The sequence below is a fragment of the Chiloscyllium punctatum genome, chromosome 5 (assembly GCF_047496795.1).
Source record: "Chiloscyllium punctatum isolate Juve2018m chromosome 5, sChiPun1.3, whole genome shotgun sequence".
In the NCBI taxonomy this organism is placed as follows: Eukaryota; Metazoa; Chordata; class Chondrichthyes; order Orectolobiformes; family Hemiscylliidae; genus Chiloscyllium; species Chiloscyllium punctatum.
In genome coordinates this window covers 42,229,163-42,245,408 of record NC_092743.1, presented here as the reverse complement: position 1 = coordinate 42,245,408, position 16,246 = coordinate 42,229,163, and the positions used below count along the sequence as shown (strand labels likewise).

At 54.4% G+C, this 16,246-nt stretch overlaps 5 non-coding genes across 5 annotated transcripts; 3 read left to right on the top strand and 2 right to left on the bottom strand.

The window, feature by feature from the left end:
* Positions 1-461: 461 nt before the first annotated feature.
* trnaa-agc (transfer RNA alanine (anticodon AGC)) lies at positions 462-534 on the top strand. The gene has a single exon. It is a non-coding gene; the product is annotated as a tRNA-Ala (tRNA).
* Positions 535-6,214: 5,680 nt separating this feature from the next.
* Positions 6,215-6,287, top strand: trnaa-agc (transfer RNA alanine (anticodon AGC)). The gene has a single exon. It is a non-coding gene; the product is annotated as a tRNA-Ala (tRNA).
* A 281-nt stretch (positions 6,288-6,568) lies between these two features.
* Positions 6,569-6,641, bottom strand: trnam-cau (transfer RNA methionine (anticodon CAU)). Its single transcript has one exon. It is a non-coding gene; the product is annotated as a tRNA-Met (tRNA).
* A 2,104-nt stretch (positions 6,642-8,745) lies between these two features.
* On the top strand, positions 8,746-8,818 carry trnaa-agc (transfer RNA alanine (anticodon AGC)). Its single transcript has one exon. It is a non-coding gene; the product is annotated as a tRNA-Ala (tRNA).
* A 281-nt stretch (positions 8,819-9,099) lies between these two features.
* trnam-cau (transfer RNA methionine (anticodon CAU)) lies at positions 9,100-9,172 on the bottom strand. The gene has a single exon. It is a non-coding gene; the product is annotated as a tRNA-Met (tRNA).
* Between the last annotated feature and the right edge of the window lie 7,074 nt (positions 9,173-16,246).

The window sequence follows — 16,246 nt, the reverse complement described above, 5'->3', positions numbered from 1 at the left end:
AACAGCCCCAAGTGTTCTCTTTCTCCAAAATACACCTTCTTCTTCTTCAGAGAAGTCTGCCTGTTGGTGTGCTGTGACGTCTGCAGTTGCAAACCACGAGCAGCAGGGAGCCCTCTGGAGGAACACAACATCCACGCAGTCAGTCAGCACTCACTTGAACGTGTCGCAAGTCTCCAATCAGTCAACAGCGCTCTCGAGTGCTACCTCACACTTGTTGTGACTGCTGGCGCCGATCGGTTCGTTTGGATTCTGGAATCTCAGAGCGTCTCGCCGGCGATTCTTTCGGCGGCACTGTGTTTTCCAGAAGACTTCGCGCACGTGCTGCTGCTGCTGCTCGGATGTGTCGATAGTCGCGTCGCGTTGTTCGGTTGAATACAGCGTGCAATCTCGAGAGGAAATCGCCTGCTGCTCTCAGCTCATCGTTCCGAAGCACCATGGGGGCTAAGCAAGTGTACATTGTAGGGGAATTAGCTCAAATGGTAGAGCGCTCGCTTAGCATGCGAGAGGTAGTGGGATCGATGCCCACATTCTCCACAGTGCTTTTCCTGGGGACACGCTTGAGACGCAAGCAGTGTGACCCTCGCGTGAACCCTGCGTGTGGCTCCAGTCTTTGCTGCTGCACAGATAGCACGATGGTGAGTTCACAAAATGCTGTGCAGAAAAAAAAGTTGAGCACGTGTCGCCCAGATGTTAAACCTTCCAGCAACGCGTTTGCTCTGGTGTGGTCAGTTCAAATCAGGCGTGAAGCCGTCCAAAGCAATTATTATTGCCCGCGGAGAGAAAGAAAACACGTCCGGTGACAAAGGCCACAGTCTTGCCTTCTCTGAGGATTGAATTCAGGACCTTAAGATTATGAGACTGACGCGCTGCCTACTGCACTAAGAAGGCCAGCCGACAGCCGAGGCTCATACCGCGTGCCCAAATAGGCCGGTTTTCAAGGTGCCGCGAGCCACAGAGCAACCCTCGTCAGAAAGCTGCAGCTCCAGTGAGGCCAGGATATCGGCTTTCAATCCACAATCACGCACGTCGCCCGTTACATGCTGGGCTCTGGCCCGTGCAGAGACACGGCCCACTCGCGGTACCGCAGAGCCGTGGCGTCAGGAGCTCGGCAAAGCCCGGTATGTCTTGCGCTTGGCAGGCAACATTCGGCAAAGCCTTTCACTTCTTTGTCTCGATGGCTCCGCTACTGGAGAGCCACGTCACAGCGCACTAAGATCCTTTGCTCAGCACTCCATGCAGGCAAGAAGGGAGGTGCTTCCGTTTACCAAAGAGCCTAAGAAAATGAGGGTTTGCTTAAGGAAAAGAAGGAAGCACTTGTCAGGTATAGACAGGATAGATCGAGTGAATCCGTACAAGAGTGTAAAGACAGTAGGGAAATCAGGAGGGTAAAAAGGGGACCTGAGATAGCTTTGGCAGATAGAGTTAAGGAAAATCCAAAGGGTTTTTGCAAATACATTATAAGGACAAAAGGGTGACTAGGGAGAGAATAGGGCCCCTCGGGGATCAGCACAGCGGCCTTTGTGTCGAGCCGCAGGAGAGGCTGGGCCGATACTAAACGAGTATTTTGCATCAGTGTTTACTGTGGAAAAGGATAGAATGTAGGGAGAAGTATAGAATATAGGGAAATGGATGGTGACATCTTGAAAATTGTCCACATTGCAGAGGAGGAATGCTGGATGCCTTGAAGCGCGTACAAGTGGATCAATGCCCAGGACCTGATCAGGTCTGGGGGAAGCTAAGGAAGTGATTGCTGGGCCCCTTGCTGAGATATTTGTATGGTTGATATAAAATCATGAGGCGTATAGATCGGATAAAGAGAGAAAGTCTTTTCCCTGGGGTGCGGGAGACCAGCACTAGAGGGCAGAGGTTTAGGGTGAGAGGGAAAAGATATGAAAGAGAACTAAGGGGCACCTTTTTCACACAGAGGGTGGTACGTGTATGGAATGAGCTGCCAGAGGAAGTGGCGGAGGCGAGTGCAATTGCAATATTTAAAAGGCATCTGGGTGGCTATATGAATAGGAAGGGTTTGGAGGGATATGGCCCGCGTGCCGGCAGGTACGACTAGATTGGGATGGGATATCTGGTCGGAAAGGTCCGACCGAAGGGTCTCTTTCCGTGACGTACATCTCTATGACTCTATGACTCCTTTCAAGCAAAGTTTTCCCGCGAAGCGGCGCTCTAAACTGCTCGATGACAACTTACTATGTCAACGTCCGGACGAAGGAGTCTTCCATTCCTGTCGGAAAACTGCCTGTGGACTTCTCTTCGTTTCCTCTTCATGAAATCTGGCCTGCACGGGGTGTGCCACTTCCACAGTTGCACAAGTTGAACAGCAACGCATCCGAGCAGGTCAGCACTTAGGAAAGGCCCTACCGGTCAGACAGGGCTCGCGGGTGCTGCTTCAGACGAGTGGCGGTTGCTCTTTGCATCTCGGCCTGCTTGGCGTGTATCTGAAAGCAGCACTTTGCGGAACCTGACCGCAGGGCTGCAGCTCACGAGGATGAAGGAGAAGCCCTCTTTTTTCGTCTGGTAACAGCCCCAAGTGTTCTCTTTCTCCAAAATACACCTTCTTCTTCTTCAGAGAAGTCTGCCTGTTGGTGTGCTGTGACGTCTGCAGTTGCAAACCACGAGCAGCAGGGAGCCCTCTGGAGGAACTTTTTTTTTATTTCAAAAATATACTTTCTTCATAAATGATTTGATGGTCTGTACATTGGATCATGCCATACATATGTCCATATTTACAAACACAGATTCGACTTTATTCTTGTCCTTTACAATCCTGTGCATTTTTTCAATCTTGTATATATACATATATTTGGCTGAGGCATCAGCAGAGCCCAAAAAAACGTCTGTATGGGCCCCCTGTTCTTCTTTCGGCAGGCCGATCTTACACGGAGGTCTTTCCCCACCGCGCCTTGGCGGCAGCTGCCCCAAGCTTCAGCGCGTCCCTCAACACGTAGTCTTGGACCTTGGAATGTGCCAGTCTGCAACACTCGGTCGGGGTCAACTCCTTCAGCTGGAAGATCAACAGGTTTCGGACCGCCCAGAGAGCGTCCTTCACCGAGTTGATGATCCTCCAGGCGCAGTTAATGTTCGTCTCGGTGTGAGTCCCGGGGAACAGGCCGTAGAGCACGGAGTCCCGCGTCACGGCGCTGCTCGGGACGAACCTCGACAAGCACCACTGCATTCCTCTCCAGACTTCCTCTGCATAGGCACATTCCAGAAGGAGGTGTGTGACAGTCTCGTCCCCCCCGCAGCCACTTCGAGGGCAGCGTGCGGTGCGGCAGAGAGTCCGGGCGTGCATAAAGGATCTCACAGGCAGAGCCCTTCTCACCACCAGCCAAGCCACGTCTTGGTGCTTGTTGGAAAGTTCTGGCGATGAGGCATTCTGCCAAATGGCTTTGACAGTCTGCTCAGGGAACCGCTCGACAGGATCCGCCCTCTCCTTTTCCCGAAGGGTCTCAAGGACGCTACGTGCTGACCACTTCCTGATGGACTTGTGGTCAAAGGTGTTTTTCCTCATAAATATCTCCACGAAGGACAGGTGATACGGAACGGTCCAACTACTCGGAGCGTTCCGCGGCAGCGAGGCCAGGCCCATCCTTCGCAACACCGGGGACAGGTAGAACCTCAGTACGTAGTGACACTTGGTGTTTGCGTACCGGGGATCCACGCACAGCTTGATGCAGCCACACACAAAGGTGGCCATCAGGGTGAGGGTGGCATTGGGCGTGTTTTTTCCCCCATTGCATCGGTCTTTGTACATAGAGTCTCTTCGGACCCGGTCCATCTTTGATCTCCAAATGAATTGGAAGATGGCCCGGGTGACTGCGGCGGCACAGGTCCTGGGGATAGGCCAGACCTGTGCCACATATAGCAATACTGAGAGTACCTCACACCTGATGACCAGGTTTTTTCCCGCGATGGAGAGCGACCGTTGCCCCCATCTGCCTAGTTTCTGTCTCATCTTCCTGATCCGCTCCTCCCAGGTCTTGGCGCACGCCCCAGCCCCCCCGAACCAAATACCCAGCACCTTCAGGTGGTCAGTCCTGACGGTGAAGGGGATAGAGGATTGGTCGGCCCAGTTCCCGAAGAGCATGGCCTCGCTCTTGCCTCGGTTTACCTTGGCCCCCGAGGCCCGTTCGAACTGGTCGCAGATGCACACGAGTCTGTGCACGGACAGCGGATCCGAGCAGAAAACAGCGACGTCATCCATGTACAGGGAGGCCTTAACCTGCAGGCCCCCGCTGCCAGGAATAGTCACCCCTCTCAGGCTCGCATCCTTCCTGATGGATTCGGCAAATGGCTCTATGCAACACACAAACAAGGCGGGTGAGAGGGGGCATCCCTGCCTGACTCCAGATCTTACAGGGAAGCTATCTGATTCCCACCCATTGATTGAGACTGCACTGACAATGTTGGTGTAGAGCAGTCTGATCCAATTTCCGATTCCCTCCCCAAAGCCCATTTTGGAGAGGACATCCCTCATATATGTATGCGATATCCTGTCAAAGGCTTTCTCCTGGTCCAGGCTGATGAGGCAGGTGTCCACCCCCCTGTCCTGCACGTAGGCGATCGTATCCCTGAGGAGTGCGAGACTCTCAGAGATCTTCCTGCCCGGTACAGCACAGGTTTGGTCCGGGTGGATCACCGATCCCAGAGCAGACCTGACCCGGTTGGCGATGACCTTTGACAGGATTTTGTAGTCTGCATTTAACAGTGAGATCGGTCTCCAATTTCTAATTTCCTCCCTCTCCCCCTTCCGCTTGTAGACGAGGGTGATGATGCCTTTCCTCATGGATTCACTCATGGTACCTGCCCGGAGCATACTGACATACACCTCCAGCAGGTCCTGGCCGATCAAGTCCCAAAGAGCGGAATAAACCTCGACCGGTAAGCCGTCGCTTCCGGGAGTTTTATTCTTTTCGAAGGACTCGAGGGCCTTGGTCAGTTCATCCAGAGATAGCGGCTGGTCCAGCCTCTCTCGTGTTCCGTCATCTAGGACCTCCGTGATAGAGGACAGGAACGACTGGGAGGCCGCGCTGTCGGTCGGCTTCGAGTCATACAGGCTGGCGTAGAAGGATTTGCTGATCCTCATGACGTCAGCCTGAGATGACGTTACCGAGCCATCTTCTTTCTTCAGGCTGCTGAGCACGGAGCTCTCTTTGTGCACCTTCTGGAAGAAGAAACGTGAGCACGTCTCGTCCTGCTCCACCGAGCGGACCCTGGACCGGAAGATTATCCTGGAGGCCTCAGAGGCAAAGAGCGAGGCTTGCTGGCCCTTCACCTCCTTGAGGTCCTCCGTGACATCCACCCCCATCGTCTGCAGCAGGAGCAGGTTCTGCATACTTTCCTGGAGCTGGGACAGTTTTCCCCGCCTCTCTCTCGCCTCCTGGACACCTTTGAGGATAAAGAACCTCTTGATGTTCCCTTTTACCGTTTCCCACCAGTCCGCTGGAGACTCAAAGAGGGGCTTCACGGTTCTCCAACCTGCGTAATCCCTCTTGAGCTCTTCGATGTTTCCCGGGGTCAACAGCTTAGTGTTCAGTTTCCACGTTCCCTTGCCCGCCCGCTGTTCGTCCTGTAGGTGACAGTCGGCCAGCAGGAGGCAGTGGTCAGAGAAGAACACCGGCTTGACGTCGGTGGATCTGACCGAGAGCGTTCGGGACACAAACAGGTAATCTATCCTTGAGCGGATAGACCCGTCTGCCCGTGACCAGGTGTATCTACGCTGCGCTCCGTCTGCAGGGGCGCTGAAGACGTCGTGCAGCTTGGCGTCTTTGACCGTTTCCATCAGGGCCCTGGACGTAGCGTCCGGTTTACTGTCCCCCCCACCGGATCGTCCATCAGCATCAATGATGCAGTTGAAGTCTCCGGCCAGATCCACGCAGTCAGTCAGCACTCACTTGAACGTGTCGCAAGTCTCCAATCAGTCAGACAGCGCTCTCGAGTGCTACCTCACACTTGTTGTGACTGCTGGCGCCGATCGGTTCGTTTGGATTCTGGAATCTCAGAGCGTCTCGCTGGCGATTCTTTCGGCGGCACTGTGTTTTCCAGAAGACTTCGCGCACGTGCTGCTGCTGCTGCTCGGATGTGTCGATAGTCGCGTCGCGTTGTTCGGTTGAATACAGCGTGCAATCTCGAGAGGAAATCGCCTGCTGCTCTCAGCTCATCGTTCCGAAGCACCATGGGGGCTAAGCAAGTGCATGCGGTAGGGGAATTAGCTCAAATGGTAGAGCGCTCGCTTAGCATGCGAGAGGTAGTGGGATCGATGCCCACATTCTCCACGGTGCTTTTCCTGGGGACACGCTTGAGACACAAGCAGTGTGACCCTCGCGTGAACCCTGCGTGTGGCTCCAGTCTTTGCTGCTGCACAGATAGCACGATGGTGAGTTCACAAAATGCTGTGCAGAAAAAAAAGTTGAGCACGTGTCGCCCAGATGTTAAACCTTCCAGCAACGCGTTTGCTCTGGTGTGGTCAGTTCAAATCAGGCGTGAAGCCGTCCAAAGCAATTATTATTGCCCGCGGAGAGAAAGAAAACACGTCCGGTGACAAAGGCCACAGTCTTGCCTTCTCTGAGGATTGAACTCAGGACCTTCAGATTATGAGACTGACGCGCTGCCTACTGCGCTAAGAAGGCCAGCCGACAGCCGAGGCTCATACCGCGTGCCCAAATAGGCCGGTTTTCAAGGTGCCGCGAGCCACAGAGCAACCCTCGTCAGAAAGCTGCAGCTCCAGTGAGGCCAGGATATCGGCTTTCAATCCACAATCACGCACGTCGCCCGTTACATGCTGGGCTCTGGCCCGTGCAGAGACACGGCCCACTCGCGGTACCGCAGAGCCGTGGCGTCAGGAGCTCGGCAAAGCCCGGTATGTCTTGCGCTTGGCAGGCAACATTCGGCAAAGCCTTTCACTTCTTTGTCTCGATGGCTCCGCTACTGGAGAGCCACGTCACAGCGCACTAAGATCCTTTGCTCAGCACTCCATGCAGGCAAGAAGGGAGGTGCTTCCGTTTACCAAAGAGCCTAAGAAAATGAGGGTTTGCTTCAGGAAAAGAAGGAAGCACTTGTCAGGTATAGACAGGATAGATCGAGTGAATCCGGACAAGAGTGTAAAGACAGTAGGGAAATCAGGAGGGTAAAAAGGGGACCTGAGATAGCTTTGGCAGATAGAGTTAAGGAAAATCCAAAGGGTTTTTGCAAATACATTATAAGGACAAAAGGGTGACTAGGGAGAGAATAGGGCCCCTCGGGGATCAGCACAGCGGCCTTTGTGTCGAGCCGCAGGAGAGGCTGGGCCGATACTAAACGAGTATTTTGCATCAGTGTTTACTGTGGAAAAGGATAGAATGTAGGGAGAAGTATAGAATATAGGGAAATGGATGGTGACATCTTGAAAATTGTCCACATTGCAGAGGAGGAATGCTGGATGCCTTGAAGCGCGTACAAGTGGATCAATGCCCAGGACCTGATCAGGTCTGGGGGAAGCTAAGAAAGTGATTGCTGGGCCCCTTGCTGAGATATTTGTATGGTTGATATAAAATCATGAGGCGTATAGATCGGATAAAGAGAGAAAGTCTTTTCCCTGGGGTGCGGGAGACCAGCACTAGAGGGCAGAGGTTTAGGGTGAGAGGGAAAAGATATGAAAGAGAACTAAGGGGCACCTTTTTCACACAGAGGGTGGTACGTGTATGGAATGAGCTGCCAGAGGAAGTGGCGGAGGCGAGTGCAATTGCAATATTTAAAAGGCATCTGGGTGGCTATATGAATAGGAAGGGTTTGGAGGGATATGGCCCGCGTGCCGGCAGGTACGACTAGATTGGGATGGGATATCTGGTCGGAAAGGTCCGACCGAAGGGTCTCTTTCCGTGACGTACATCTCTATGACTCTATGACTCCTTTCAAGCAAAGTTTTCCCGCGAAGCGGCGCTCTAAACTGCTCGATGACAACTTACTATGTCAACGTCCGGACGAAGGAGTCTTCCATTCCTGTCGGAAAACTGCCTGTGGACTTCTCTTCGTTTCCTCTTCATGAAATCTGGCCTGCACGGGGTGTGCCACTTCCACAGTTGCACAAGTTGAACAGCAACGCATCCGAGCAGGTCAGCACTTAGGAAAGGCCCTACCGGTCAGACAGGGCTCGCGGGTGCTGCTTCAGACGAGTGGCGGTTGCTCTTTGCATCTCGGCCTGCTTGGCGTGTATCTGAAAGCAGCACTTTGCGGAAGCTGACCGCAGGGCTGCAGCTCACGAGGATGAAGGAGAAGCCCTCTTTTTGCGTCTGGTAACAGCCCCAAGTGTTCTCTTTCTCCAAAATACACCTTCTTCTTCTTCAGAGAAGTCTGCCTGTTGGTGTGCTGTGACGTCTGCAGTTGCAAACCACGAGCAGCAGGGAGCCCTCTGGAGGAACACAACATCCACGCAGTCAGTCAGCACTCACTTGAACGTGTCGCAAGTCTCCAATCAGTCAACAGCGCTCTCGAGTGCTACCTCACACTTGTTGTGACTGCTGGCGCCGATCGGTTCGTTTGGATTCTGGAATCTCAGAGCGTCTCGCCGGCGATTCTTTCGGCGGCACTGTGTTTTCCAGAAGACTTCGCGCACGTGCTGCTGCTGCTGCTCGGATGTGTCGATAGTCGCGTCGCGTTGTTCGGTTGAATACAGCGTGCAATCTCGAGAGGAAATCGCCTGCTGCTCTCAGCTCATCGTTCCGAAGCACCATGGGGGCTAAGCAAGTGCACATTGTAGGGGAATTAGCTCAAATGGTAGAGCGCTCGCTTAGCATGCGAGAGGTAGTGGGATCGATGCCCACATTCTCCACAGTGCTTTTCCTGGGGACACGCTTGAGACGCAAGCAGTGTGACCCTCGCGTGAACCCTGCGTGTGGCTCCAGTCTTTGCTGCTGCACAGATAGCACGATGGTGAGTTCACAAAATGCTGTGCAGAAAAAAAAGTTGAGCACGTGTCGCCCAGATGTTAAACCTTCCAGCAACGCGTTTGCTCTGGTGTGGTCAGTTCAAATCAGGCGTGAAGCCGTCCAAAGCAATTATTATTGCCCGCGGAGAGAAAGAAAACACGTCCGGTGACAAAGGCCACAGTCTTGCCTTCTCTGAAGATTGAACTCAGGACCTTCAGATTATGAGACTGACGCGGTGCCTACTGCGCTAAGAAGGCCAGCCGACAGCCGAGGCTCATACCGCGTGCCCAAATAGGCCGGTTTTCAAGGTGCCGCGAGCCACAGAGCAACCCTCGTCAGAAAGCTGCAGCTCCAGTGAGGCCAGGATATCGGCTTTCAATCCACAATCACGCACGTCGCCCGTTACATGCTGGGCTCTGGCCCGTGCAGAGACACGGCCCACTCGCGGTACCGCAGAGCCGTGGCGTCAGGAGCTCGGCAAAGCCCGGTATGTCTTGCGCTTGGCAGGCAACATTCGGCAAAGCCTTTCACTTCTTCGTCTCGATGGCTCCGCTACTGGAGAGCCACGTCACAGCGCACTAAGATCCTTTGCTCAGCACTCCATGCAGGCAAGAAGGGAGGTGCTTCCGTTTACCAAAGAGCCTAAGAAAATGAGGGTTTGCTTCAGGAAAAGAAGGAAGCACTTGTCAGGTATAGACAGGATAGATCGAGTGAATCCGTACAAGAGTGTAAAGACAGTAGGGAAATCAGGAGGGTAAAAAGGGGACCTGAGATAGCTTTGGCAGATAGAGTTAAGGAAAATCCAAAGGGTTTTTGCAAATACATTATAAGGACAAAAGGGTGACTAGGGAGAGAATAGGGCCCCTCGGGGATCAGCACAGCGGCCTTTGTGTCGAGCCGCAGGAGAGGCTGGGCCGATACTAAACGAGTATTTTGCATCAGTGTTTACTGTGGAAAAGGATAGAATGTAGGGAGAAGTATAGAATATAGGGAAATGGATGGTGACATCTTGAAAATTGTCCACATTGCAGAGGAGGAATGCTGGATGCCTTGAAGCGCGTACAAGTGGATCAATGCCCAGGACCTGATCAGGTCTGGGGGAAGCTAAGGAAGTGATTGCTGGGCCCCTTGCTGAGATATTTGTATGGTTGATATAAAATCATGAGGCGTATAGATCGGATAAAGAGAGAAAGTCTTTTCCCTGGGGTGCGGGAGACCAGCACTAGAGGGCAGAGGTTTAGGGTGAGAGGGAAAAGATATGAAAGAGAACTAAGGGGCACCTTTTTCACACAGAGGGTGGTACGTGTATGGAATGAGCTGCCAGAGGAAGTGGCGGAGGCGAGTGCAATTGCAATATTTAAAAGGCATCTGGGTGGCTATATGAATAGGAAGGGTTTGGAGGGATATGGCCCGCGTGCCGGCAGGTACGACTAGATTGGGATGGGATATCTGGTCGGAAAGGTCCGACCGAAGGGTCTCTTTCCGTGACGTACATCTCTATGACTCTATGACTCCTTTCAAGCAAAGTTTTCCCGCGAAGCGGCGCTCTAAACTGCTCGATGACAACTTACTATGTCAACGTCCGGACGAAGGAGTCTTCCATTCCTGTCGGAAAACTGCCTGTGGACTTCTCTTCGTTTCCTCTTCATGAAATCTGGCCTGCACGGGGTGTGCCACTTCCACAGTTGCACAAGTTGAACAGCAACGCATCCGAGCAGGTCAGCACTTAGGAAAGGCCCTACCGGTCAGACAGGGCTCGCGGGTGCTGCTTCAGACGAGTGGCGGTTGCTCTTTGCATCTCGGCCTGCTTGGCGTGTATCTGAAAGCAGCACTTTGCGGAAGCTGACCGCAGGGCTGCAGCTCACGAGGATGAAGGAGAAGCCCTCTTTTTTCGTCTGGTAACAGCCCCAAGTGTTCTCTTTCTCCAAAATACACCTTCTTCTTCTTCAGAGAAGTCTGCCTGTTGGTGTGCTGTGACGTCTGCAGTTGCAAACCACGAGCAGCAGGGAGCCCTCTGGAGGAACTTTTTTTTTAATTCAAAAAAATATACTTTATTCATAAATGATTTGATGGTCTGTACATTGGATCATGCCATACATATGTCCATATTTACAAACACAGATTCGACTTTATTCTTGTCCTTTACAATCCTGTGCATTTTTTCAATCTTGTATATATACATATATTTGGCTGAGGCATCAGCAGAGCCCAAAAAAACGTCTGTATGGGCCCCCTGTTCTTCTTTCGGCAGGCCGATCTTACACGGAGGTCTTTCCCCACCGCGCCTTGGCGGCAGCTGCCCCAAGCTTCAGCGCGTCCCTCAACACGTAGTCTTGGACCTTGGAATGTGCCAGTCTGCAACACTCGGTCGGGGTCAACTCCTTCAGCTGGAAGATCAACAGGTTTCGGACCGCCCAGAGAGCGTCCTTCACCGAGTTGATGATCCTCCAGGCGCAGTTAATGTTCGTCTCGGTGTGAGTCCCGGGGAACAGGCCGTAGAGCACGGAGTCCCGCGTCACGGCGCTGCTCGGGACGAACCTCGACAAGCACCACTGCATTCCTCTCCAGACTTCCTCTGCATAGGCACATTCCAGAAGGAGGTGTGTGACAGTCTCGTCCCCCCCGCAGCCACTTCAAGGGCAGCGTGCGGTGCGGCAGAGAGTCCGGGCGTGCATAAAGGATCTCACAGGCAGAGCCCTTCTCACCACCAGCCAAGCCACGTCTTGGTGCTTGTTGGAAAGTTCTGGCGATGAGGCATTCTGCCAAATGGCTTTGACAGTCTGCTCAGGGAACCGCTCGACAGGATCCGCCCTCTCCTTTTCCCGAAGGGTCTCAAGGACGCTACGTGCTGACCACTTCCTGATGGACTTGTGGTCAAAGGTGTTTTTCCTCATAAATATCTCCACGAAGGACAGGTGATACGGAACGGTCCAACTACTCGGAGCGTTCCGCGGCAGCGAGGCCAGGCCCATCCTTCGCAACACCGGGGACAGGTAGAACCTCAGTACGTAGTGACACTTGGTGTTTGCGTACCGGGGATCCACGCACAGCTTGATGCAGCCACACACAAAGGTGGCCATCAGGGTGAGGGTGGCATTGGGCGTGTTTTTTCCCCCATTGCACCGGTCTTTGTACATAGAGTCTCTTCGGACCCGGTCCATCTTTGATCTCCAAATGAATTGGAAGATGGCCCGGGTGACTGCGGCGGCACAGGTCCTGGGGATAGGCCAGACCTGTGCCACATATAGCAATACTGAGAGTACCTCACACCTGATGACCAGGTTTTTTCCCGCGATGGAGAGCGACCGTTGCCCCCATCTGCCTAGTTTCTGTCTCATCTTCCTGATCCGCTCCTCCCAGGTCTTGGCGCACGCCCCAGCCCCCCCGAACCAAATACCCAGCACCTTCAGGTGGTCAGTCCTGACGGTGAAGGGGATAGAGGATTGGTCGGCCCAGTTCCCGAAGAGCATGGCCTCGCTCTTGCCTCGGTTTACCTTGGCCCCCGAGGCCCGTTCGAACTGGTCGCAGATGCACACGAGTCTGTGCACGGACAGCGGATCCGAGCAGAAAACAGCGACGTCATCCATGTACAGGGAGGCCTTAACCTGCAGGCCCCCGCTGCCAGGAATAGTCACCCCCCTCAGGCTCGCATCCTTCCTGATGGATTCGGCAAATGGCTCTATGCAACACACAAACAAGGCGGGTGAGAGGGGGCATCCCTGCCTGACTCCAGATCTTACAGGGAAGCTATCTGATTCCCACCCATTGATTGAGACTGCACTGACAATGTTGGTGTAGAGCAGTCTGATCCAATTTCCGATTCCCTCCCCAAAGCCCATTTTGGAGAGGACATCCCTCATATATGTATGCGATATCCTGTCAAAGGCTTTCTCCTGGTCCAGGCTGATGAGGCAGGTGTCCACCCCCCTGTCCTGCACGTAGGCGATCGTATCCCTGAGGAGTGCGAGACTCTCAGAGATCTTCCTGCCCGGTACAGCACAGGTTTGGTCCGGGTGGATCACCGATCCCAGAGCAGACCTGACCCGGTTGGCGATGACCTTTGACAGGATTTTGTAGTCTGCATTTAACAGTGAGATCGGTCTCCAATTTCTAATTTCCTCCCTCTCCCCCTTCCGCTTGTAGACGAGGGTGATGATGCCTTTCCTCATGGATTCACTCATGGTACCTGCCCGGAGCATACTGACATACACCTCCAGCAGGTCCTGGCCGATCGAGTCCCAAAGAGCGGAATAAACCTCGACCGGTAAGCCGTCGCTTCCGGGAGTTTTATTCTTTTCGAAGGACTCGAGGGCCTTGGTCAGTTCATCCAGAGATAGCGGCTGGTCCAGCCTCTCTCGTGTTCCGTCATCTAGGACCTCCGTGATAGAGGACAGGAACGACTGGGAGGCCGCGCTGTCGGTCGGCTTCGAGTCATACAGGCTGGCGTAGAAGGATTTGCTGATCCTCATGACGTCAGCCTGAGATGACGTTACCGAGCCATCTTCTTTCTTCAGGCTGCTGAGCACGGAGCTCTCTTTGTGCACCTTCTGGAAGAAGAAACGTGAGCACGTCTCGTCCTGCTCCACCGAGCGGACCCTGGACCGGAAGATTATCCTGGAGGCCTCAGAGGCAAAGAGCGAGGCTTGCTGGCCCTTCACCTCCTTGAGGTCCTCCGTGACATCCACCCCCATCGTCTGCAGCAGGAGCAGGTTCTGCATACTTTCCTGGAGCTGGGACAGTTTTCCCCGCCTCTCTCTCGCCTCCTGGACACCTTTGAGGATAAAGAACCTCTTGATGTTCCCTTTTACCGTTTCCCACCAGTCCGCTGGAGACTCAAAGAGGGGCTTCACGGTTCTCCAACCTGCGTAATCCCTCTTGAGCTCTTCGATGTTTCCCGGGGTCAACAGCTTAGTGTTCAGTTTCCACGTTCCCTTGCCCGCCCGCTGTTCGTCCTGTAGGTGACAGTCGGCCAGCAGGAGGCAGTGGTCAGAGAAGAACACCGGCTTGACGTCGGTGGATCTGACCGAGAGCGTTCGGGACACAAACAGGTAATCTATCCTTGAGCGGATAGACCCGTCTGCCCGTGACCAGGTGTATCTACGCTGCGCTCCGTCTGCAGGGGCGCTGAAGACGTCGTGCAGCTTGGCGTCTTTGACCGTTTCCATCAGGGCCCTGGACGTAGCGTCCGGTTTACTGTCCCCCCCGCCGGATCGTCCATCAGCATCAATGATGCAGTTGAAGTCTCCGGCCAGAATGACCGGCCTGGACGTAGCCAGCAGCAGTGGAAGCTGTTGCAGGACGGCCAACCGTTCACTCTTACCCACTGGGGCGTACACGTTGATTAGTCTCACGGGAGCGTTTCTGTATTTGACGTCCACGACGAGGAGGCGCCCGCCCACCACCTCCTTAACCTCGGAGATGGTGAAGTTGCCTCCCCGCAACAGGATACCCAGGCCGGAGGCGCGGCTATCGTTGCCCCCCGACCACACTGACGGCCCGTGGGCCCACAAGCTCGACCATCTCCTGTAACTGCTGAGGTGCGGTATCCCGCACTCCTGCAGAAACAGGACATCGGCTTTGACGTTGGCCAGGAAGGCCAGCGTTGAAACACATCGCGTAGCCGCTTTAATGCTACGCACATTTATGCTGGCAATTTTAAACCCCATTTTAACAGTTTGCGGGGTTACCAGTGTCCATTTTCTTCTGGTCTTGCTCCAGTGGGGTAGCTGCGTGCATCCCCGTGGTGACAGCAAACTGCTGGACCTTCCCAGGGCTGAGGTAGTTGTCCGGCTCCACGCTGGAGTCATTTCCCCGCTCTGGTGTCATCGTGTCAGACCCAGGGTCCGCATCGCCCCGTTCTCCATCTGACATCAGGGCTGTCACTGGGACGCTGCTCCCAGTTCCCTGGAGCTGTGGGCCGGTGGGTACCCCTTGGTTCTCACCGGGTAGGGGGAGGCCTTCACGCATCCCCTCAGAGGGATCGTCTTTTCCTTCTTGGGCGGTGTTGCCCTCCTTTCTCCCCACGGCGCTCTGCCTCTTCCTCCGGAGGCGACCCTTCTTGCGCCCGTCCTCACCCTCGGAGGAGCTGCCTGTATCCTCCTCTTGGAGGTGTCTCTTCCCCCTTCGCTTGGTGGCTTTGGGGCCCTCGAGAGGTTTCCTTTTCCTGTTTTTAACGATAATCCACTGCTCTGCCTCCTTTGATCCCTCCTCTTCCATTTCCTCCATCTGTCTTGCAGGAGCTTGGGTCGGCTGCTGCATCTCCCCGCTGTCTGCTGCCTGCTCCTCTACAACTTTCCCTTCCTTCTGGGTGCCTCCAGGCACCGTTCCTTTGCTGATTCGCGGTACCTTGTTAGACTTTGTCGGTCCGCGGCTCGTGTTGCCACCTCCGGCCATCTGTGCGTAGGTGGCGGCTCCTCGTCTCGGGCAGGCCTTGTACATGTGGCCCGCCTCCCCGCACAGGTTGCAGCTCTTTTCCTCCCGACAGTCCTTTGTCAAGTGACCCTCCTGTTTGCAGTTCCTGCAGATGGTCACTTTGCAATCCACCGCCACGTGTCCCGACTTCCCGCAGGTTCGGCACACTTTGGGCTGCCCTGCATATGTCAGGTAGCCTCTGCTCCCTCCGATTGCGAAGCTCGAGGGTGGGTGGAGGATGTTCCCACTGTCATCGGCCCTCAGAGTTACCTTGACCTGCCTCTTACTGGTCCAGATCCCAAAGGGGTCGATCACATCGGTGGCTTCTCCCTCGACTTGGACGTACCTTCCCAGGAAGGTCAGGACATCAGCCGCTGGAACGTAGGGGTTGTACATATGGATTGTAACAACCCGGTTCCTCTGTGCAGGAAGCACACACAATGGCGTCGCCGACAAGATGGAGAACAGCGGCTCCCCTTCCTTCTCCTTGAAGACCTTCAGGAGCTGTTCGCACAGCTTCGCGCTTCTGAAGGTCACATCGAAGTAGCCTGCCCCAGGGAAATCCTGCAGGCAGTACACGTCTGCGGCTGCAAGGCCACAACACTCCAGCAGAACTTTCTTCACAAACACCGTCCGATCCACCGGTCCCTCTGGAGGAACACAACATCCACGCAGTCAGTCAGCACTCACTTGAACGTGTCGCAAGTCTCCAATCAGTCAGACAGCGCTCTCGAGTGCTACCTCACACTTGTTGTGACTGCTGGCGCCGATCGGTTCGTTTGGATTCTGGAATCTCAGAGCGTCTCGCTGGCGATTCTTTCGGCGGCACTGTGTTTTCCAGAAGACTTCGCGCACGTGCTGCTGCTGCTGCTCGGATGTGTCGATAGTCGCGTCGCGTTGTTCGGTTGAATACAGCGTGC